Below are 25,165 nucleotides of genomic sequence, written 5' to 3'. Positions count from 1 at the left end.
ATACCGCCCTTGTTCACTGGCTACACAAAAGGAGGACAAGACTTCATTGTCCGCACCTGTATTTATTGCACGTTGTTAAGTCCCGCCCATGTGGGCTGTGGCAAGGCATGCTGGTATATGAAGTTCCTGCCCACAAACATTGCAAGGTGCTTACCCCAGTGGGCGTCTTGATGCTCCCAAAGTTCAAATGTCTACCCCAGTGGGTGGGGTGATGTGATCACATTACTGCAACATCTCCAATATGTACCAACAGCTCAGGCCCCTCTCGTTCAAATCACCGCTCTAGTGCTGAGCAGTGTCGATCCGCCAGAGCCAGCGGCGGGGCCTCCCAGCCACCGGACGAGTCGCGTAATATTAAGAAACAGGTTGCCCAAGATGAGAGGCTCACACTCGAGAGGGTTGACACACACTTGCTGCCGGTGGTGGTGTAACAGCATGGACCACACCCGCCCTCTGACTTGCCATACGCGTTTCGGGCGTGAATACCGCCCTTGTTCACTGGCTACACAAAAGGAGGACAATACTTCATTGTCCGCACCTGTATTTATTGCACGTTGTTAAGTCCCGCCCATGTGGGCTGTGGCAAGGCATGCTGGTATATGAAGTTCCTGCCCACAAACATTGCAAGGTGCTTACCCCAGTGGGCGTCTTGATGCTCCCAAAGTTCAAATGTCTACCCCAGTGGGTGGGGTGATGTGATCACATTACTGCAACATCTCCAATATGTACCAACAGCTCAGGCCCCTCTCGTTCAAATCACCGCTCTAGTGCTGAGCAGTGTCGATCCGCCAGAGCCAGCGGCGGGGCCTCCCAGCGACCGGACGAGTCGCGTAATATTAAGAAACAGGTTGCCCAAGATGAGAGGCTCACACTCGAGAGGGTTGACACACACTTGCTGCCGGCGGTGGTGTAACAGCATGGACCACACCCGCCCTCTGACTTGCCATACGCGTTTCGGGCGTGAATACCGCCCTTGTTCACTGGCTACACAAAAGGAGGACAAGACTTCATTGTCCGCACCTGTATTTATTGCACGTTGTTAAGTCCCGCCCATGTGGGCTGTGGCAAGGCATGCTGGTATATGAAGTTCCTGCCCACAAACATTGCAAGGTGCTTACCCCAGTGGGCGTCTTGATGCTCCCAAAGTTCAAATGTCTACCCCAGTGGGTGGGGTGATGTGATCACATTACTGCAACATCTCCAATATGTACCAACAGCTCAGGCCCCTCTCGTTCAAATCACCGCTCTAGTGCTGAGCAGTGTCGATCCGCCAGAGCCTGCGGCGGGGCCTCCCAGCGACCGGACGAGTCGCGTAATATTAAGAAACAGGTTGCCCAAGATGAGAGGCTCACACTCGAGAGGGTTGACACACACTTGCTGCCGGCGGTGGTGTAACAGCATGGACCACACCCGCCCTCTGACTTGCCATACGCGTTTCGGGCGTGAATACCGCCCTTGTTCACTGGCTACACAAAAGGAGGACAAGACTTCATTGTCCGCACCTGTATTTATTGCACGTTGTTAAGTCCCGCCCATGTGGGCTGTGGCAAGGCATGCTGGTATATGAAGTTCCTGCCCACAAACATTGCAAGGTGCTTACCCCAGTGGGCGTCTTGATGCTCCCAAAGTTCAAATGTCTACCCCAGTGGGTGGGGTGATGTGATCACATTACTGCAACATCTCCAATATGTACCAACAGCTCAGGCCCCTCTCGTTCAAATCACCGCTCTAGTGCTGAGCAGTGTCGATCCGCCAGAGCCAGCGGCGGGGCCTCCCAGCCACCGGACGAGTCGCGTAAAATTAAGAAACAGGTTGCCCAAGATGAGAGGCTCACACTCGAGAGGGTTGACACACACTTGCTGCCGGTGGTGGTGTAACAGCATGGACCACACCCGCCCTCTGACTTGCCATACGCGTTTCGGGCATGAATACCGCCCTTGTTCACTGGCTACACAAAAGGAGGACAATACTTCATTGTCCGCACCTGTATTTATTGCACGTTGTTAAGTCCCGCCCATGTGGGCTGTGGCAAGGCATGCTGGTATATGAAGTTCCTGCCCACAAACATTGCAAGGTGCTTACCCCAGTGGGCGTCTTGATGCTCCCAAAGTTCAAATGTCTACCCCAGTGGGTGGGGTGATGTGATCACATTACTGCAAAATCTCCAATATGTACCAACAGCTCAGGCCCCTCTCGTTCAAATCACCGCTCTAGTGCTGAGCAGTGTCGATCCGCCAGAGCCAGCGGCGGGGCCTCCCAGCGACCGGACGAGTCGCGTAATATTAAGAAACAGGTTGCCCAAGATGAGAGGCTCACACTCGAGAGGGTTGACACACACTTGCTGCCGGCGGTGGTGTAACAGCATGGACCACACCCGCCCTCTGACTTGCCATACGCGTTTCGGGCGTGAATACCGCCCTTGTTCACTGGCTACACAAAAGGAGGACAAGACTTCATTGTCCGCACCTGTATTTATTGCACGTTGTTAAGTCCCGCCCATGTGGGCTGTGGCAAGGCATGCTGGTATATGAAGTTCCTGCCCACAAACATTGCAAGGTGCTTACCCCAGTGGGCGTCTTGATGCTCCCAAAGTTCAAATGTCTACCCCAGTGGGTGGGGTGATGTGATCACATTACTGCAACATCTCCAATATGTACCAACAGCTCAGGCCCCTCTCGTTCAAATCACCGCTCTAGTGCTGAGCAGTGTCGATCCGCCAGAGCCTGCGGCGGGGCCTCCCAGCGACCGGACGAGTCGCGTAATATTAAGAAACAGGTTGCCCAAGATGAGAGGCTCACACTCGAGAGGGTTGACACACACTTGCTGCCGGCGGTGGTGTAACAGCATGGACCACACCCGCCCTCTGACTTGCCATACGCGTTTCGGGCGTGAATACCGCCCTTGTTCACTGGCTACACAAAAGGAGGACAAGACTTCATTGTCCGCACCTGTATTTATTGCACGTTGTTAAGTCCCGCCCATGTGGGCTGTGGCAAGGCATGCTGGTATATGAAGTTCCTGCCCACAAACATTGCAAGGTGCTTACCCCAGTGGGCGTCTTGATGCTCCCAAAGTTCAAATGTCTACCCCAGTGGGTGGGGTGATGTGATCACATTACTGCAACATCTCCAATATGTACCAACAGCTCAGGCCCCTCTCGTTCAAATCACCGCTCTAGTGCTGAGCAGTGTCGATCCGCCAGAGCCAGCGGCGGGGCCTCCCAGCGACCGGACGAGTCGCGTAATATTAAGAAACAGGTTGCCCAAGATGAGAGGCTCACACTCGAGAGGGTTGACACACACTTGCTGCCGGTGGTGGTGTAACAGCATGGACCACACCCGCCCTCTGACTTGCCATACGCGTTTCGGGCGTGAATACCGCCCTTGTTCACTGGCTACACAAAAGGAGGACAAGACTTCATTGTCCGCACCTGTATTTATTGCACGTTGTTAAGTCCCGCCCATGTGGGCTGTGGCAAGGCATGCTGGTATATGAAGTTCCTGCCCACAAACATTGCAAGGTGCTTACCCCAGTGGGCGTCTTGATGCTCCCAAAGTTCAAATGTCTAACCCAGTGGGTGGGGTGATGTGATCACATTACTGCAACATCTCCAATATGTACCAACAGCTCAGGCCCCTCTCGTTCAAATCACCGCTCTAGTGCTGAGCAGTGTCGATCCGCCAGAGCCAGCGGCGGGGCCTCCCAGCGACCGGACGAGTCGCGTAATATTAAGAAACAGGTTGCCCAAGATGAGAGGCTCACACTCGAGAGGGTTGACACACACTTGCTGCCGGCGGTGGTGTAACAGCATGGACCACACCCGCCCTCTGACTTCCCATACGCGTTTCGGGCGTGAATACCGCCCTTGTTCACTGGCTACACAAAAGGAGGACAAGACTTCATTGTCCGCACCTGTATTTATTGCACGTTGTTAAGTCCCGCCCATGTGGGCTGTGGCAAGGCATGCTGGTATATGAAGTTCCTGCCCACAAACATTGCAAGGTGCTTACCCCAGTGGGCGTCTTGATGCTCCCAAAGTTCAAATGTCTACCCCAGTGGGTGGGGTGATGTGATCACATTACTGCAACATCTCCAATATGTACCAACAGCTCAGGCCCCTCTCGTTCAAATCACCGCTCTAGTGCTGAGCAGTGTCGATCCGCCAGAGCCAGCGGCGGGGCCTCCCAGCGACCGGACGAGTCGCGTAATATTAAGAAACAGGTTGCCCAAGATGAGAGGCTCACACTCGAGAGGGTTGACACACACTTGCTGCCGGCGGTGGTGTAACAGCATGGACCACACCCGCCCTCTGACTTGCCATACGCGTTTCGGGCGTGAATACCGCCCTTGTTCACTGGCTACACAAAAGGAGGACAAGACTTCATTGTCCGCACCTGTATTTATTGCACGTTGTTAAGTCCTGCCCATGTGGGCTGTGGCAAGGCATGCTGGTATATGAAGTTCCTGCCCACAAACATTGCAAGGTGCTTACCCCAGTGGGCGTCTTGATGCTCCCAAAGTTCAAATGTCTACCCCAGTGGGTGGGGTGATGTGATCACATTACTGCAACATCTCCAATATGTACCAACAGCTCAGGCCCCTCTCGTTCAAATCACCGCTCTAGTGCTGAGCAGTGTCGATCCGCCAGAGCCAGCGGCGGGGCCTCCCAGCGACCGGACGAGTCGCGTAATATTAAGAAACAGGTTGCCCAAGATGAGAGGCTCACACTCGAGAGGGTTGACACACACTTGCTGCCGGCGGTGGTGTAACAGCATGGACCACACCCGCCCTCTGACTTGCCATACGCGTTTCGGGCGTGAATACCGCCCTTGTTCACTGGCTACACAAAAGGAGGACAAGACTTCATTGTCCGCACCTGTATTTATTGCACGTTGTTAAGTCCCGCCCATGTGGGCTGTGGCAAGGCATGCTGGTATATGAAGTTCCTGCCCACAAACATTGCAAGGTGCTTACCCCAGTGGGCGTCTTGATGCTCCCAAAGTTCAAATGTCTACCCCAGTGGGTGGGGTGATGTGATCACATTACTGCAACATCTCCAATATGTACCAACAGCTCAGGCCCCTCTCGTTCAAATCACCGCTCTAGTGCTGAGCAGTGTCGATCCGCCAGAGCCAGCGGCGGGGCCTCCCAGCGACCGGACGAGTCGCGTAATATTAAGAAACAGGTTGCCCAAGATGAGAGGCTCACACTCGAGAGGGTTGACACACACTTGCTGCCGGCGGTGGTGTAACAGCATGGACCACACCCGCCCTCTGACTTGCCATACGCGTTTCGGGCGTGAATACCGCCCTTGTTCACTGGCTACACAAAAGGAGGACAAGACTTCATTGTCCGCACCTGTATTTATTGCACGTTGTTAAGTCCCACCCATGTGGGCTGTGGCAAGGCATGCTGGTATATGAAGTTCCTGCCCACAAACATTGCAAGGTGCTTACCCCAGTGGGCGTCTTGATGCTCCCAAAGTTCAAATGTCTACCCCAGTGGGTGGGGTGATGTGATCACATTACTGCAACATCTCCAATATGTACCAACAGCTCAGGCCCCTCTCGTTCAAATCACCGCTCTAGTGCTGAGCAGTGTCGATCCGCCAGAGCCAGCGGCGGGGCCTCCCAGCGACCGGACGAGTCGCGTAATATTAAGAAACAGGTTGCCCAAGATGAGAGGCTCACACTCGAGAGGGTTGACACACACTTGCTGCCGGCGGTGGTGTAACAGCATGGACCACACCCGCCCTCTGACTTCCCATACGCGTTTCGGGCGTGAATACCGCCCTTGTTCACTGGCTACACAAAAGGAGGACAAGACTTCATTGTCCGCACCTGTATTTATTGCACGTTGTTAAGTCCCGCCCATGTGGGCTGTGGCAAGGCATGCTGGTATATGAAGTTCCTGCCCACAAACATTGCAAGGTGCTTACCCCAGTGGGCGTCTTGATGCTCCCAAAGTTCAAATGTCTACCCCAGTGGGTGGGGTGATGTGATCACATTACTGCAACATCTCCAATATGTACCAACAGCTCAGGCCCCTCTCGTTCAAATCACCGCTCTAGTGCTGAGCAGTGTCGATCCGCCAGAGCCAGCGGCGGGGCCTCCCAGCGACCGGACGAGTCGCGTAATATTAAGAAACAGGTTGCCCAAGATGAGAGGCTCACACTCGAGAGGGTTGACACACACTTGCTGCCGGCGGTGGTGTAACAGCATGGACCACACCCGCCCTCTGACTTGCCATACGCGTTTCGGGCGTGAATACCGCCCTTGTTCACTGGCTACACAAAAGAAGGACAAGACTTCATTGTCCGCACCTGTATTTATTGCACGTTGTTAAGTCCCGCCCATGTGGGCTGTGGCAAGGCATGCTGGTATATGAAGTTCCTGCCCACAAACACTGTCCTGGTGTTTTAAGGTGTATTTAATCGCTCACAAAACAACAACGCGTTTCAGCCGTAGGACGGCCTTTGTCAAGTTGTCTGTTGGTTCCACAAAGCCGATTTTAAAGCAAAATACGTCATCATAGACATAGAAGAAATGTATACATCGTAAGTCTCATGTGTAATTCACTCTGAGATACAATAAATCATGAATTTCAACATAAATTCTTGAATTTGCAAAAAATATATATACATTTGGAGCAGAATCAGTTAATACTGTTATCAATTGCTTGTGCATGAAAATGAAAGAAAGACTATATAGTCCGTCCAGGAAGCTACACAATCGTATGTGAATATCTGCTCAACAATTAAATTAATCAAATATATTCTACCCAATCTGAAGCCATAATTAGTTTGGGAATACAATTAAAACATTTCGACTTGAAAATAAAGATTTCTCCATTCGAGAACGGCATTGCGGACACATAAAGTTTGTTGAATACAAATAGAAAAAATGTGTGTAGTGCAGCAAGGGAAGGAGAGGACTGATGTGTGGAGGGATGTGTTTGTTGTATAATCGATATTTCCAAATCAAATCCCATTGGTAATCTGTGAAAATAATCGGATCCATAAACCCTAAATAGGGGAGGAGTAAGGGAAAATACCCTAAAATAGAGGACAAGTGCCCAATTTGTATAATCACAGAGATCAATGCAGATCACAATGAGCGTATTGCAGAATAACTGGAATAATACAACCACAGAACAATGTCTGTGCCAACCCCACCATCAAAACAGTCACAAACCTGTGCATAATTATTCAAATCATACCAAATGTGAAAAATAAAGTAATATGCAACGACTCAATATATTTACAAGATACAATGCATCTCAAAGTACCCATCCCAAATCACGTAATAAGCGTGATGAGAAAATAAAACCACATATCTACACAGAGGACATATCAAGGGTTATAGAAGGTCTAGTTTGGATTAAAGACCAATATGGGTGTTAAGTTCTTCTTCCCTGTTCAGACCATAAGGAGCCCTGGTGTTCAGATCAATTATGTATCTTGATTCCAAGATACGTAAATGTTTTTCTCTGTCTCCCCCACGTATGTGCTTCAAGACTTTGTCTATTCCACAAAATTTCAACAGTGCATTGTTGCTGTTATGTGCCGTGTGGAAATGTCTCGCTACGGGATAATTAAAATCCAAATTGGTTATAGCCCTTAAATGTTCAAGGATGCGTTTTTTTAGTTGGAGTTTGGTACTTCCAACATAACGCATATTACAAGGACACTCCAGGAGGTATACCACATGATCTGAAGTGCACGTGATAAATTTCCTAATGGGTTTCTCCCTGCCTTCCTGCGTTTTGTAGCTTCTGCAGCTTACGGTGTTCTTACACGCTTTGCAGGAGTTGCATTTATGGAAACCCTCCCTGGCATGTAGCCAAGTTGGATTGGATTCCATGGGCTGGTAATTGCTTACCAATTTGTCTCTAAGTGATGGTGGTCGTCTGTAGGTCATTGATGGAGTTTGTCCCACTTTGTCCCCAATAATAGGATCAGCTCTTATAAGACCCCAATGCTTGGTAAGCAGGGATTTTAATTTCCCGGATTTTAAACTGTATGTGGTTATCATACGAGGACCAGAGGTGGGTTCCTCTTTGCTAGTTTGTTTGCTGCCGAAAAGAACCTCACTATGTGTGGTGGCTGACAATTTGTCAGCGGCTTGTGTCAAGATTTTCTCTTTGTACCCTCGTTGTCTGAATCTATTCATCATGGTGTTTCTCTCCATGTTAAAACCTTCATCGGTCGGTATTACAGTTCCTACGGGCTCGTAGGATCTCCCCATAAGGGATACTTCTGATTAGAGAAGGGGGGTGGTGGCTGCGAGCATGTAATAGTGCATTCCCCGATGTTTCCTTTCTGAAAAGGGCAGTGGTGAGTTTGTGATTGATGTTATCCACAGTGATTCTTACATCCAGGAAATCACATGTAGTTTTGCTGATGGAATGGGTGAAGTTCAAATTCAAGTTATTGATAGATAATGCCTCAATGAACTCCTGCGCTAGGTCTATACCTCCGTCCCAGATGATAAAAAGATCGTCTATGTACCTTAGCCACAAGGGAACATGATTAGTGAATTTGTCAAATGTCTCACTCCAAACCACCTGCTCCTCCCACCACCCAAGAAAGAGGTTTGCCAAGCTTGGGGCAAAACAAGTGCCCATGGCGGTGCCTTTTGTCTATATAATGTAGTATCGAATAGGAATATATTCTCTTGTAGACAAAAAAGCATCATCTCCCTTAGCATTAAGGAATGATTCAACATCCCCAATGGTTGGCGTTGTAAATAATACATACAGGCCTGGACTCCCTTCAATTGGTCAATACACGTATACAGTGAGCATACATCGAGTGAGATCATAGCAAAACCCTCCTCCCACCTAACATCATGAATGTGTTTTAGGAAGGCAGTGGTATCTTTACAATAAGATCTAAGATCTTTGACAAAAACAGCCAAAAAGTGATCCAAGAATATCGATGTATTCTCAAGTAGACCATCGTTAGAAGACACAATAGGCCTTCCCGGTGGATTAGTCAGGCTTTTGTGTACCTTGGGCAATAGGTAGAAACATGGTACCTTGGGATTGTCCTTTTTAAGAAATTTGTATTCATCATCATCCAGAAGGTCTTGTTGCCACCAGATCATAAGGAGATTGTGGTATCTTGATATTGTTTCATCATAATCTTTCCAACTAATAATTTCATAACAGTTTGTATCATTCATCTGTCGCAGGGCCTCATTTTTGTAATCCTCGGTGTTCATTAGGACAACATTGCCACCTTTATCCGATGGTTTTATGGTTATGGTGGGATCTTGCAGCAGGTTTTTTAGTGCTTGTCTTTGACCTTTTGTGAGATTGTCCCGGATGCGATAGTCATGATTGTCTCTCAGTCTCATGAGTTCATACATCAATACTGAATGGAAAGATTCGATATTGTCGTGTACCATGTTGGGATTGAATTTAGATTTCACTCTAAGGCCACTCCTACGTTTTGTATCAATTGAAAATCCCAAAGATTGTAGACGGACTTCCTCAGATTCATCATTGGGAAATGAGTTATTAGTCTCAAGTGCGTGAATTTCCAAGATATCACCAATGTCATTCATTGTGAAATTTGCAGATGACGACTGTGTGCCAATTACGTTGGTAGCACGTTCCTTGTTTCGTTTGGCAAGGAGATGTAATTTCATGAGTTTGAGTTTGCGTATGTACAGGAAGAGATCAATTCTAGTATCTACAAAATTCCAGTCACTCGTGGGGCAGAAGGAAAGACCTAATCTAAGAAGTGTTTCCTCATCCAAAGTTAAAGTACGTGTTGATAGAATAATAATAGTTTTCTCACAAGGGTCCTTGTCATCTCTATTTGTGTACCAAAATTTTGTGCGGCCACCCCTTCTTGTTATTCTCATTTTTTTGTTTTTGGTCTTCCTCTTGCCCTTCCATGACCTCTTCCTCTTCCTCTTCTCTCTCCCTCGAGGGGGCTCGTTTGATCTTTCTGTTGTTTGAGGATCTGAAACTCGTGTAAAAAAGTGAGCGGTCTTGTTCCCAAAGGGGATGGTGTGACTTGACGTTCGATATCCGAACTTAATTCAGAACTTGAGTCAGTAGATACCGTGTCAGGTTTGTCTCTCAGAAGGAGTTGTCTATCCTTTTCTTTTTCCACCCAATCAAATCGTTTGGCATAAGTTAGAATTCTGCCTTCAGCATAGTCTTTTTTGTCACGGAGGAATTTTCGATGTTTTTTGACTTTAATGCTGTCTTCATAGATTTTCAATCGTCCCTCCAGGGCTTTCAGAAACTCGATCACCACTTTCTCTTCCTTATGTTTGTCGATTTTGATCCTCAAAGCAGATAGTTCTTGTCTAGTTTTATCCAAATCGATTTTCGCATATTTGATTAACATCTCCAACATGCCCTTGCATGTTTTAGCCATGAACGAAGCCCATTCTTCCAGTAAATCTTTATTGGGATTCTCGTAAGTAGGTATGATCGTGATGCGCAGACCTCTCGGCACACGTCCTACTTCAACGTAGTTAGTCAGAGAAGTGACCTCCCACCACTTGTTAAGTTCACGTTTACGTAATTTTTCAAGAAGATTGAGATTTTGTTTCAAGGTGGGCTCTGTAGTATTCCCAGTAGTTCCAGCATTGGATGTCGTGATATTGGCAGCTACATTCTCGTCAAACAGGGAAAGAGCTACTGCTAGACGTTCTGTTTCCCAAGTGTCCATACTTAAGAGCGATATAACACCTGAAACGGTAGGACGACGTCGCAGTCTGAAATATTGACCGCAACGTGACGTTACTCCAGGAACAATTCACAGAGGGATGGATGTTACGGATAGGTGTGTAGAGGGTTGGCGGTAGAGTGAGGAGGTAAGCGGAAAACCACAAGCCCTCCGACCGGTGTGAGAACACGCTGTCTCCCAACAAACATACACACCACCACTACTACTCACCACCGCAGATCGATGCTATCCGCTGTCTCATCCACTCGTAGGAAATCCACTCTGGAGCGGCTGGGGAGGCTGCAACAGATTCGTAAGAAAGTTTCTCCGCTAAACGCCGCACGCCTGCACATTAGCGTCGGTGCCTGCCGTGGTAGCGGCAACCACAAACATGAGTACGATTCAATCCACAGATAGGAAAGAGGCGGCACACCGGCCTGGTGTTTTAAGGTGTATTTAATCGCTCACAAAACAACAACGCGTTTCAGCCGTAGGACGGCCTTTGTCAAGTTGTCTGTTGGTTCCACAAAGCCGATTTTAAAGCAAAATACGTCATCATAGACATAGAAGAAATGTATACATCGTAAATCTCATGTGTAATTCACTCTGAGATACAATAAATCATGAATTTCAACATAAATTCTTGAGTTTGCAAAAAATATATATACATTTGGAGCAGAATCAGTTAATACTGTTATCAATTGCTTGTGCATGAAAATGAAAGAAAGACTATATAGTCCGTCCAGGAAGCTACACAATCGTATGTGAATATCTGCTCAACAATTAAATTAATCAAATATATTTTACCCAATCTGAAGCCATAATTAGTTTGGGAATACAATTAAAACATTTCGACTTGAAAATAAAGATTTCTCCATTCGAGAACGGCTTTGCGGACACATATTTTGTTGAATACAAATAGAAAAAATGTGTGTAGTGCAGCAAGGGAAGGAGAGGACTGATGTGTGGAGGGATGTGTTTGTTGTATAATCAATATTTCCAAATCAAATCCCATTGGTAATCTGTGAAAATAATCGGATCCATAAACCCTAAATAGGGGAGGAGTAAGGGAAAATACCCTAAAATAGAGGACAAGTGCCCAATTTGTATAATCACAGAGATCAATGCAGATCACAATGAGCGTATTGCAGAATAACTGGAATAATACAACCACAGAACAATGTCTGTGCCAACCCCACCATCAAAACAGTCACAAACCTGTGCATAATTATTCAAATCATACCAAATGTGAAAAATAAAGTAATATGCAACGAGTCAATATATTTACAAGATACAATGCATCTCAAAGTACCCTTCCCAAATCACGTAATAAGCGTGATGAGAAAATAAAACCACATATCTACACAGAGGACATATCAAGGGTTATAGAAGGTCTAGTTTGGATTAAAGACCAATATGGGTGTTAAGTTCTTCTTCCCTGTTCAGACCATAAGGAGCCCTGGTGTTCAGATCAATTATGTATCTTGATTCCAACATACGTAAATGTTTTTCTCTGTCTCCCCCACGTATGTGCTTCAAGACTTTGTCTATTCCACAAAAATTCAACAGTGCATTGTTGCTGTTATGTGCCGTGTGGAAATGTCTCGCTACGGGATAATTAAAATCCAAATTGGTTATAGCCCTTAAATGTTCAAGGATGCGTTTTTTTAGTTGGAGTTTGGTACTTCCAACATAACGCATATTACAAGGACACTCCAGGAGGTATACCACATGATCTGAAGTGCACGTGATAAATTTCCTAATGGGTTTCTCCCTGCCTTCCTGCGTTTTGTAGCTTCTGCAGCTTACGGTGTTCTTACACGCTTTGCAGGAGTTGCATTTATGGAAACCCTCCCTGGCATGTAGCCAAGTTGGATTGGATTCCATGGGCTGGTAATTGCTTACCAATTTGTCTCTAAGTGATGGTGGTCGTCTGTAGGTCATTGATGGAGTTTGTCCCACTTTGTCCCCAATAATAGGATCAGCTCTTATAAGACCCCAATGCTTGGTAAGCAGGGATTTTAATTTCCCGGATTTTACACTGTATGTGGTTATCATACGAGGACCAGAGGTGGGTTCCTCTTTGCTAGTTTGTTTGCTGCCGAAAAGAACCTCACTATGTGTGGTGGCTGCCAATTTGTCAGCGGTTTGTGTCAAGATTTTCTCTTTGTACCCCCGTTGTCTGAATCTATTCATCATGGTGTTTCTCTCCATGTTAAAACCTTCATCGGTATTACAGTTCCTACGGGCTCGTAGGATCTCCCCATAAGGGATACTTCTGATTAGAGAAGGGGGGTGGTGGCTGCGAGCATGTAATAGTGCATTCCCCGATGTTTCCTTTCTGAAAAGGGCAGTGGTGAGTTTGTGATTGATGTTATCCACAGTGATTCTTACATCCAGGAAATCACATGTAGTTTTGCTGATGGAATGGGTGAAGCTCAAATTCAAGTTATTGATAGATAATGCCTCAATGAACTCCTGCGCTAGGTCTATACCTCCGTCCCAGATGATAAAAAGATCGTCTATGTACCTTAGCCACAAGGGAACATGATTAGTGAATTTGTCAAATGTCTCACTCCAAACCACCTGCTCCTCCCACCACCCAAGAAAGAGGTTTGCCAAGCTTGGGGCAAAACAAGTGCCCATGGCGGTGCCTGTTTTTTGTCTATATAATGTAGTATCGAATAGGAATATATTCTCTTGTAGACAAAAAAGCATCATCTCCCTTAGCATTAAGGAATGATTCAACATCCCCAATGGTTGGCGTTGTAAATAATACATACAGGCCTGGACTCCCTTCAATTGGTCAATACACGTATACAGTGAGCATACATCGAGTGCGATCATAGCAAAACCCTCCTCCCACCTAACATCATGAATGCGTTTTAGGAAGGCAGTGGTATCTTTACAATAAGATCTAAGATCTTTGACAAAAACAGCCAAAAAGTGATCCAAGAATATCGATGTATTCTCAAGTAGACCATCGTTAGAAGACACAATAGGCCTTCCCGGTGGATTAGTCAGGCTTTTGTGCACCTTGGGCAATAGGTAGAAACATGGTACCTTGGGATTGTCCTTTTTAAGAAATTTGAATTCATCATCATCCAGAAGGTCTTGTTGCCACCAGATCATAAGGAGATTGTGGTATCTTGATATTGTTTCATCATAATCTTTCCAACTAATAATTTCATAACAGTTTGTATCATTCAACTGTCGCAGGGCCTCATTTTTGTAATCCTCGGTGTTCATTAGGACAACATTGCCACCTTTATCCGATGGTTTTATGGTTATGGTGGGATCTTGCAGCAGGTTTTTTAGTGCTTGTATTTGACCTTTTGTGAGATTGTCCCGGATGCGATAGTCATGATTGTCTCTCAGTCTCATGAGTTCATACATCAATACTGAATGGAAAGATTCGATATTGTCGTGTACCATGTTGGCATTGAATTTAGATTTCACTCTAAGGCCACTCCTACGTTTTGTATCAATTGAAAATCCCAAAGATTGTAGACGTACTTCCTCAGATTCATCATTGGGAAATGAGTTATTAGTCTCAAGTGCGTGAATTTCCAAGATATCACCAATGTCATTCATTGTGAAATTTGCAGATGACGACTGTGTGCCAATTACGGGTGTAGCACGTTCCTTGTTTCGTTTGGCAAGGAGATGTAATTTCATGAGTTTGAGTTTGCGTATGTACAGGAAGAGATCAATTCTAGTATCTACAAAATTCCAGTCACTCGTGGGGCAGAAGGAAAGACCTAATCTAAGAAGTGTTTCCTCATCCAAAGTTAAAGTACGTGTTGATAGATTAATAATAGTTTTCTCACAAGGGTCCTTGTCATCTCTATTTGTGTACCAAAATTTTGTGCGGCCACCCCTTCTTGTTATTCTCATTTTTTTGTTTTTGGTCTTCCTCTTGCCCTTCCACGACCTCTTCCTCTTCCTCTTCTCTCTCCCTCGAGGGGGCTCGTTTGATCTTTCTGTTGTTTGAGGATCTGAAACTCGTGTAAAAAAGTGAGCGGTCTTGTTCCCAAAGGGGATGGTGTGACTTGACGTTCGATATCCGAACTTAATTCAGAACTTGAGTCAGTAGATACCGTGTCAGGTTTGTCTCTCAGAAGAAGTTGTCTATCCTTTTCTTTTTCCACCCAATCAAATCGTTTGGCATAAGTTAGAATTCTGCCTTCAGCATAGTCTTTTTTGTCACGGAGGAATTTTCGATGTTTTTTTACTTTAATGCTGTCTTCATAGATTTTCAATCGTCCCTCCAGGGCTTTCAGAAACTCGATCACCACTTTCTCTTCCTTATGTTTGTCGATTTCGATCCTCAAAGCAGATAGTTCTTGTCTAGTTTTATTCAAATCGATTTTCGCATATTTGATTAACATCTCCAACATGCCCTTGCATGTTTTAGCCATGAACGAAGCCCATTCTTCCAGTAAATCTTTATTGGGATTCTCGTAAGTAGGTATGATCGTGATGCGCAGACCTCTCAGCACACGTCCTACTTCAACGTAGTTAGTCAGAGAAGTGACCTCCCACCACTTGTTAAGTTCACGTTTACGTAATTTTTCAAGAAGATTGAGATTTTGTTTCAAGGTGGGCTCTGTAGTATTCCCAGTAGTTCCAGCATTGGATGTCGTGATATTGGCAGCTACATTCTCGTCAAACAGGGAAAGAGCTACTGCTAGACGTTCTGTTTCCCAAGTGTCCATACTTAAGAGCGATATAACACCTGAAACGGTAGGACGACGTCGCAGTCTGAAATATTGACCGCAACGTGACGTTACTCCAGGAACAATTCACAGAGGGATGGATGTTACGGATAGGTGTGTAGAGGGTTGGCGGTAGAGTGAGGAGGTAAGCGGAAAACCACAAGCCCTCCGACCGGTGTGAGAACACGCTGTCTCCCAACAAACATACACACCACCACTACTACTCACCACCGCAGATCGATGCTATCCGCTGTCTCATCCACTCGTAGGAAATCCACTCTGGAGCGGCTGGGGAGGCTGCAACAGATTCGTAAGAAAGTTTCTCCGCTAAACGCCGCACGCCTGCACATTAGCGTCGGTGCCTGCCGTGGTAGCGGCAACCACAAACATGAGTACGATTCAATCCACAGATAGGAAAGAGGCAGCACACCGTCCTGGTGTTTTAAGGTGTATTTAATCGCTCACAAAACAACAACGCGTTTCAGCCGTAGGACGGCCTTTGTCAAGTTGTCTGTTGGTTCCACAAAGCCGATTTTAAAGCAAAATACGTCATCATAGACATAGAAGAAATGTATACATCGTAAATCTCATGTGTAATTCACTCTGAGATACAATAAATCATGAATTTCAACATAAATTCTTGAGTTTGCAAAAAATATATATACATTTGGAGCAGAATCAGTTAATACTGTTATCAATTGCTTGTGCATGAAAATGAAAGAAAGACGATATAGTCCGTCCAGGAAGCTACACAATCGTATGTGAATATCTGCTCAACAATTAAATTAATCAAATATATTTTACCCAATCTGAAGCCATAATTAGTTTGGGAATACAATTAAAACATTTCGACTTGAAAATAAAGATTTCTCCATTCGAGAACGGCATTGCGGACACATAAAGTTTGTTGAATACAAATAGAAAAAATGTGTGTAGTGCAGCAAGGGAAGGAGAGGACTGATGTGTGGAGGGATGTGTTTGTTGTATAATCGATATTTCCAAATCAAATCCCATTGGTAATCTGTGAAAATAATCGGATCCATAAACCCTAAATAGGGGAGGAGTAAGGGAAAATACCCTAAAATAGAGGACAAGTGCCCAATTTGTATAATCACAGAGATCAATGCAGATCACAATGAGCGTATTGCAGAATAACTGGAATAATACAACCACAGAACAATGTCTGTGCCAACCCCAACATCAAAACAGTCACAAACCTGTGCATAATTATTCAAATCATACCAAATGTGAAAAATAAAGTAATATGAACGAGTCAATATATTTACAAGATACAATGCATCTCAAAGTACCCATCCCAAATCACGTAATAAGCGTGATGAGAAAATAAAACCACATATCTGCACAGAGGACATATCAAGGGTTATAGAAGGTCTAGTTTGGATTAAAGACCAATATGGGTGTTAAGTTCTTCTTCCCTGTTCAGACCATAAGGAGCCCTGGTGTTCAGATCAATTATGTATCTTGATTCCAAGATACGTAAATGTTTTTCTCTGTCTCCCCCACGTATGTGCTTCAAGACTCTGTCTATTCCACAAACTTTCAACAGTGCATTGTTGCTGTTATGTGCCGTGTGGAAATGTCTCGCTACGGGATAATTAAAATCCAAATTGGTTATAGCCCTTAAATGTTCAAGGATGCGTTTTGATAACAGTATTAACTGATTCTGCTCCAAATGTATATATATTTTTTGCAAACTCAAGAATTTATGTTGAAATTCATGATTTATTGTATCTCAGAGTGAATTACACATGAGATTTACGATGTATACATTTCTTCTATGTCTATGATGACGTATTTTGCTTTAAAATCGGCTTTGTGGAACCAACAGACAACTTGACAAAGGCCGTCCTACGGCTGAAACGCGCTGTTGTTTTGTGAGCGATTAAATACACCTTAAAACACCAGGACGGTGTGCCGCCTCTTTCCTATCTGTGGATTGAATCGTACTCATGTTTGTGGTTGCCGCTACCACGGCAGGCACCGACGCTAATGTGCAGGCGTGCGGCGTTTAGCGGAGAAACTTTCTTCCGAATATATATATATATATATATATATATATATATATATATATATATATATATATATATATTACCTACTGGCGGTCGCCAGTAGGTAGTTATAGTTAGGACCACGTTTCCATAGGAAATCCGCAACATTCTATTTTGAATAACTTTGGCGCCGGTCGACGAATCCTCGCGAATTTTTCAAAATAGGTGGGGCGCTACGCTCCGCTCCTACCCTGAAAGTCTCGGGGGGATTCGTCAAGCGGGGGCTGAGATAAAAGGGGGTCCCAAAACGCGTTTTTCCAATGCATTTTTCCATAGGACCTTTAGACACAGCTACAGCCCGAACGGCTGAACAGAATTACTTGAAATTTGGCAGAGAGGTAGTCCTCAGGTCAAGGAAGTGCCTTTTGTAGGTTTGGTGTAAATCTGTTCAGTAGATTCTGAGAAAATAGCCTTTAAATCAATATATATATCTGTGACAGCTTACGGTGCGCTTACGGTGCGCTTACCGTAAGCTTACCGTACGCGTACGGTGGCGTGCGCGAGCGCGATTTTGATTGGCTCTTAGATCTTAGTAAACATTCGAATCGGTCGAAACCCGGAAGCGGCGGCCGCCATTTTCTCTCTCGCTCTCTGAGTTGGGCAGCAAAAACGAAGCCAAATAATGTCTAAAGAGGCATTTTCGTGAGATCCTAACCACCCAGCATTGATATAGGGGTCCCCAAACAACCCCCAAGCCCCAAAAAAAAATAATTTTTTTTTCCGGAAAATCCCCGATTACGCTTACCGTACGCGTACGGTAAAAAATAAAAAAATAAAAAATTATCCACATTCTCCCCACCCCGTGTACAAATGGGGCCCGAAGGGCACCATTTGTGCATGGCATAGGACATATATGAAATTATCAAAGAATACATTTCACAAAGATGCGCCTAATATGTCCCCCATGTGCGCACGGTGCGCGAAGCGCATCGTGCGTACATGGCCCATCCCGCATAACGTGGGCACGCGGTGCGCGCAGCGCACCGCGTGACCACCGTGCGTGCACGGCACTAACTGCGTAAAGTGGGAGCGCGGTGCGCGAAGTGCACCGCGTGCTCACTGTGCGTGCACGGTGCGCGAAGCGCAACGTGCGCGCACGGAACGAACTGCGTTAACTGGGCGCGCACGCCACGAATGGCGTAAAGTAACTTAGCATTTAAAAAAACGTACAAATTCACTGAAAAAACCATAGGTTTCACACACGTTATAGTTAGGAATTAGCATTTAAAAAACCTTGCAAATTCACTGAAAAAACCATATGTTTCACACATGTTATAGTTAGCTGTACATTTCACTCGTAAAAAACCAATGAAATTCCCGCGTTATAGTTAGTGCAGGCAACTATAACTGACGCGACCGCAATCTTCTGCTGATGACATATATGTCTTTATGAAAAAAAAATATTTGTAATATATGTATAGCTAAAATTTAATGGAAGAAGACATGGGCAAATAAGTGTCGAAATACAGTATTAGCATCAGCAGAGGATTGCGGTCGCGTGAGTTATAGTTGCCTGCACTAACTATAACGCGGGAATTTCATTGGTTTTTTACGAGTGAAATGTACAGCTAACTATAACATGTGTGAAACCTATGGTTTTTTCAGTGAATATATATATATATATATATATATATATATATATATATATATATATCTCGCGATTTCCTCAGCGTCTCAGCTTTCTCAGCAGCAACACAGGGACACGGACCACAGGATAGTGCCAATAATCGTTTTTTATTTATTTAGATGCCACCATAACGCGTTTCAACTCCTGCGAGTCTTGTTCACATGGTAACGGTGTTTAGCGGCAAAGACACTTTTAAACTTGTAACGTGCTCTGTGATTGGTTCACACAAATCAATGGGCATAGAAGAGGTATTTCACTTTGTCATTTTAACACATTCATTTCCTGACATTGATACTACGTTTTTTTGATGTTTCTACAATTCAACAATTACTTTTCATGATATCGACAATTACGTCTATTTTTCATTGTAAATTGTTGATTAATAATTGCATAAATGCGGTTTTCATTTGGGAACATCATCCTAATAGACCTGCAATTTATCAGACTAATTCATCGTATACAATGCCAATAGTTTGAAAAAAGAAGCCCAGTGATTTAAAATTGTGCAAATAGTGCTTTAAAGTGCTGTTTTAGTGAGAAATAAAATGTGTCAGTGCATGTATAAAATAAAGAATATAAATTTTTCTTTGTTTACAAATTTATATGTATATGTAAATTATTCTTGATTTCACCGATCTCACTGTTGGAAGTATTTTACTTTTGGGTATTGTGACATTTCCAAATTGATTTTACTCGGAACTTATCCTGAGTAATGTCTAATATTGACAGGTTAGAGAGATGCATGGGTGAATATGTATGTGATTCACATAAGAAACACTGGTGTGGTACCCGAACATACATCACAAATATATGGTGCAAAATCGCGCTCATGTAAACATAAACATAAATATATAAATACATAATAAATATATAATATAATATATAAATATATAAATATATAAATACATGAATAAGCAACATATATACACCAATATTTACAATGACCAAATTTCACGTATGTTAAAATTCCCCATAAAATTCCATAAAATTCTATACATTTTTAAAGTCTTTAATCGGTTTATAGGAGTTCGTGCTGGACCAGTAGGAGGTTATTCATATACAAGTATAAAGATCTTCCGTGATATTAAGACCACCTGGGGTCTTTGTGTCGAGGTTTAAGATATATTGGGTTTCTAATTTTCTTAATTTAACCTCTCTGTTACCACCCCGTCTACTTGGTGGAATACAGTCAATTAAGAAAAATCTTAAATCCTGACTTCTTGAGTTGTGGTGTTCACGGAAATGTCTGGCTACCGGATATGTATTGTCATGATTGTTAATGGCTCTAATATGTTGAAGAATCCGTTTGTGTGCTTGCAGCTTGGTGCTACCGATGTACTGTAGCCCACAAGGACATATTAGAACATAAATAACATATTCCGTCTTGCAGGTAAGTAGCTTTTTTATTTTGACCTCCTCATTACAAAAGGGTGTTGTGTATGTAGTTTTGTTTATGCCTAACTGGCATGCCTTGCACGTTTTACATCTATAAAAACCATAATGTGTTTTGAGCCAACTACAAGAATCAATTACTTCTGGGCTTGTACTCACAAGTTTGTCCCTCATAGACATTCCTCTCCTGTATGTGATAGATGCTTTAGTGGGCAAAGAATCACCTAGGACTGGGTCGCTAAGAATGAGTGGCCAATTGTTCATTATGATTTTTCGTAACTCTTTATGTTGGTTGTTATAGTCCACAATGAAACGAAATTCACCCTTGTCACTATCCTCCATAGTATTTACTACTAAGGACTTTGCTTTGGGCTTAATTAAGTCTAGGCGATCACTGTTCATAGATTTTGCTATTGCCCCATCTATGGTTTTGTGGGAATATCCCCTAGCAAGGAATCTTTTTTTGGCAAGTGTTTGTTCCTGTCTGAGGATTGTCTCGTCACTATTGATACGTCTCAATCTAAGCATTTCCCCATAGGGAATGCTGTTAATTAAGTGTCGAGGATGGGCACTAGAATTGTGCAGAGTTGAATTGCCTGCTGTCTTTTTGCGATAAAGTTTGGTTTGAATTTTGTTCTTATCAATGTAAATGGTAGTATCAAGAAAATTAACAGCTGAGTTACTAATAGTGCCAGTAAATTCAAGATTTAGGCTGTTGTTATTAATTGAATTAAGGAATCTTTCTGCCTTGCATTGTTCACCCTTCCAGATTATAAACAAATCATCTATAAATCTTAACCAGATGATAATGTTATCTTTCATATTATCCTTGACCAGCTCCTCCCACCAGCCCCTGTGTAGACACGCGTAGCTGGGGGAGAAGCTGGCTCCCATCGCTACTCCTGTTAACTGTTGGTAATGCATGTTGTTAAACATAAAAACATTGTTATTTAAACAATATTCAACCATATCTATTAACATTTTGCTGTGGTGAGTTAATTTTGCCGTCCCCCCACTCAAGTAATATCGAAGTGCCTGTAATCCATCACAGTGTTTGATGCTCGTGTAGAGCGATGTTACATCTAATGCCATCATTAGATAGTCCTCTTGCCATTGTATGTCTCTCAGTTTGTGAAGGAAATCACTTGTGTCTCTTACGTAAGATTTTAAACCTTGTACATGACTTTGCAAGTAGTAGTCCACATATTGTGAGGTATGTTCCAGTAAACTTCCACGTGCCGATATTATTGGTCTGCCAGGTGGTTGAGTTCTGTTCTTATGAATCTTGGGAATAAAATACATGGCTGCTGTTATTGGGCTGTCATTTTTTAGGAAGTTGTATTCATCCTTGGTTATAAGGCCTTTAGTTCTCCAATTTGATAGTTTCACATTGTACTGCTGGTATATTGTTTTCAGATCTGCTCCATTTATTTTAGTGTAACATTTTCCATCATTGAGTTGTGATAGGGCTTCCTTATGGTACTCCGTTTTCTTCCAGATTACAATGTTGCCCCCCTTATCCGAGTTTCGTATAACTATAGAGGGTTCATTGCTCAATTTTGACATTAATTTATTGTAATCCGCTGTACTCTTTTTATATCTCATTTTTTCATTTCGTACCCTGTGATGTAGTTTTTTGATGGCCCCAATTAAATGTTCATTAAAAACATCAATAGAGTCTCTCTGACTAATTGGTACAAAAGTGGATTTGGGTTTGAAAGGTGATGGAATTTCCGCTCCTTCCCTTCCTATGTTACTGTCCGGCCCTGTCATAAGATCATTGTCGGGTTGTACATTACCCTCACTCCATAGGTCGTTGAGGGTATCCAGTAGTATATTTTCTTGATTTGTCTCCGTTGCCCCGATTATTGTTGTCTTTGTCGGATTTTCAGGATTTGCTTTTTTTGTTTTTGTTTTCTCTTTTTCTTGTAATAGAAAGTGTTTTTTTAATTTTAGTTTTCTAATGCTCCTGTAAATATCCATCCTTGTTCTCGAATAATTAAAGTTACTTTCCGGGCAGAAAGATAGGCCTAAATTTAGAATATATATATATATTCACTGAAAAAACCATAGGTTTCACACATGTTATAGTTAGCGGAAATTTTACTGATAAAAAACCAATGAAATTCCCCCGTTATAGTTAGTGCAGGAAACTATAACTCACGCGACCGCAATCCTCTGCTGATGCTAATACTGTATTTAGACACTTATTTGCCCATGTCTTCTTCCATAAATCTTTAGCTATACATATATTACAAATATTTTTTTTTCATAAAGACACATATGTCATCAGCAGAAGATTGCGGTCGCGTGAGTTATAGTTTCCTGCACTAACTATAACGGGGGAATTTCATTGGTTTTTTATCAGTAAAATTTCCGCTAACTATAACATGTGTGAAACCTATGGTTTTTTCAGTGAATTTGCAAGGTTTTTTAAATGCTAATTCCTAACTATAACGTGTGTGAAACCTATGGTTTTTTCAGTGAATTTGTACGGTTTTTTAAATGCTAAGTTACTTTACGCCATTCGTGGCGTGCGCGCCCACTTAACGCAGTTCGTTCCGTGCGCGCACGGTGCGCTTCGCGCACCGCGCGCCCACTTTACGCAGTTAGTGCCATGCACACACGGTGGGCACGCGGTGCTCTACGTGCACCGCGTGCCCACGTTACGCTAGATGGGCCATGTACGCACGATGCGCTTCGCGCACCGTGCGCACATGGAGGACATATTATGCGCTTCCTTGTGATAGGTAATCTGTTGAAATTTTTTGGGGAAATGCTGTGCTCTTATATGCCATGCACAAATTGTGGCCTTCGGGCACCATTTGCACACGGGGTGGAGAGAGTGGTTTTTTTTTTTTTAATAATTATTTACCGTACGTGTACGGTAAGCGTACGGTAAGCGCACTGTAAGCGCACCGTAAGCTGGCTCAGATATATATATTGATTTAAAGGCTATTTTCTCAGAATCTACTGAACAGATTTACACCAAACCTACAAAAGGCACTTCCTTGACCTGAGGACTACCTCTCTGCCAAATTTCAAGTAATTCTGTTCAGCCGTTCGGGCTGTAGCGGTGTCTAAAGGTCCTATGGAAAAATGCATGGGAAAAACGCGTTTTGGGACCCCCCTTTTATCTCAGCCCCCGCTTGACGAATCCCCCCGAGACTTTCAGGGTAGGAGCGGAGCGTAGCGCCCCACCTATTTTGAAAAATTCGCAAGGATTCATTGACCGGCGCAAAAGTTATTCAAAATAGAATGTTGCGGATTTCCTATGGAAACGTGGTCCTAACTATAACTACCTACTGGCGACCGCCAGTAGGTAATATATATATATCCATCAGAAAGCTGCACCACCAATGAGGCACCACACACGTGCGTGTTTGCACACCTTTTTATTTGGCAAGTTGCAGGGAAAAACCAGGCTCACTTCCACAGCAGGTAACCAAACATGTTTCGGGCTTCCTTAGCCCTTGCTCACTGGTATCAGGGAGGCACAGCAGCAAGGTTTCACGTCGCACTTGCGGCGATTTAAATGATAGTCCGCCCAGTGGGCTTGCATCGCAACTGCATGCTGGTATCTGTAGTTTGCTGCTTGATTAAAAACCATAGTGGATTGTCACTGTGTCTCTCAAAATTCAATAAAAATTTGGTGCCTCAATGGTGGTGCAGCTTTCTGATGGATATATATATATATATATATATATATATATATTCTCAATTGTAGCAAATATAACGACCACCACCGTGCTTTCTTTCACCAGATCTAATTTATTAGGTAACGCGTTTCGCCTGACACAGCAGGCTTGATCACACACGGAGTCGTGGGATGAATACACGTATATACTCTCAGGGAAACACAGTAGAAAACGGACAACATAGAAAACTATTAACCAAGTGTGTTACTGTGGCGGCCATTTTGAGCTAGTCACAAGTATACATGGAAAATACCTACAGTCTAGTGCTCATATGGTCTAATACATGTAATTTGAACTATTGTGTTCATAGTTTCAAACAGTTGTTTCCTCTTTTTATACATGTTCGTAACATTTATACAACGTACCAAAAAACGAAATATTATGTATGCAGTCTAGTGCTGTATTCAATATAAGCACACAATGAAAAGCTTTATAAACTGATTTCAAGTTGTGAAAAATATTTATGTACACAGTCTAGTGCTGTATTCAATTTATGCACACAGTGTATAGCTATATGAACAGATTTCAAAATATAAATTCATAGTTGTAAGCAAATGTTATACTATCTTTATATAATAGCTAAAAAGAAAAATTCTCCTCTATTTCATCAAGAGCTATAACCAGTGTATAATATTCTCACTTTGCGTGAAGCATAGTGCTTCTATATGTCCTGTACCTGAGATGAAATTCTTGTGTGCATAGCGGTACGTATAAACTTATGAGTTTCTGATACAGTATCATAATTATAGTCCGATAATCAAACATATCATTAGGAATATGAAGGTTCTCTTATCTGTCAAGTGATTCAATATTCTTCTGGAAGAAAAGGGTAGGGGTGAGTTGCGATTCCCTTCCGGAGTCGTCCCCTTCCTTTCTTCCTAAAATAAAACAAATTACAAATATATTAGATACACTTGTACAATTACAATTCTGTTCAAATACCTCTAAGTACACAGATAACCAGATCAAAA

This window comes from Triturus cristatus, chromosome 2_2 (assembly GCF_964204655.1).
Source record: "Triturus cristatus chromosome 2_2, aTriCri1.1, whole genome shotgun sequence".
Classification (NCBI taxonomy): domain Eukaryota; kingdom Metazoa; phylum Chordata; class Amphibia; order Caudata; family Salamandridae; genus Triturus; species Triturus cristatus.
This window is presented reverse-complemented; position numbering follows the sequence as displayed.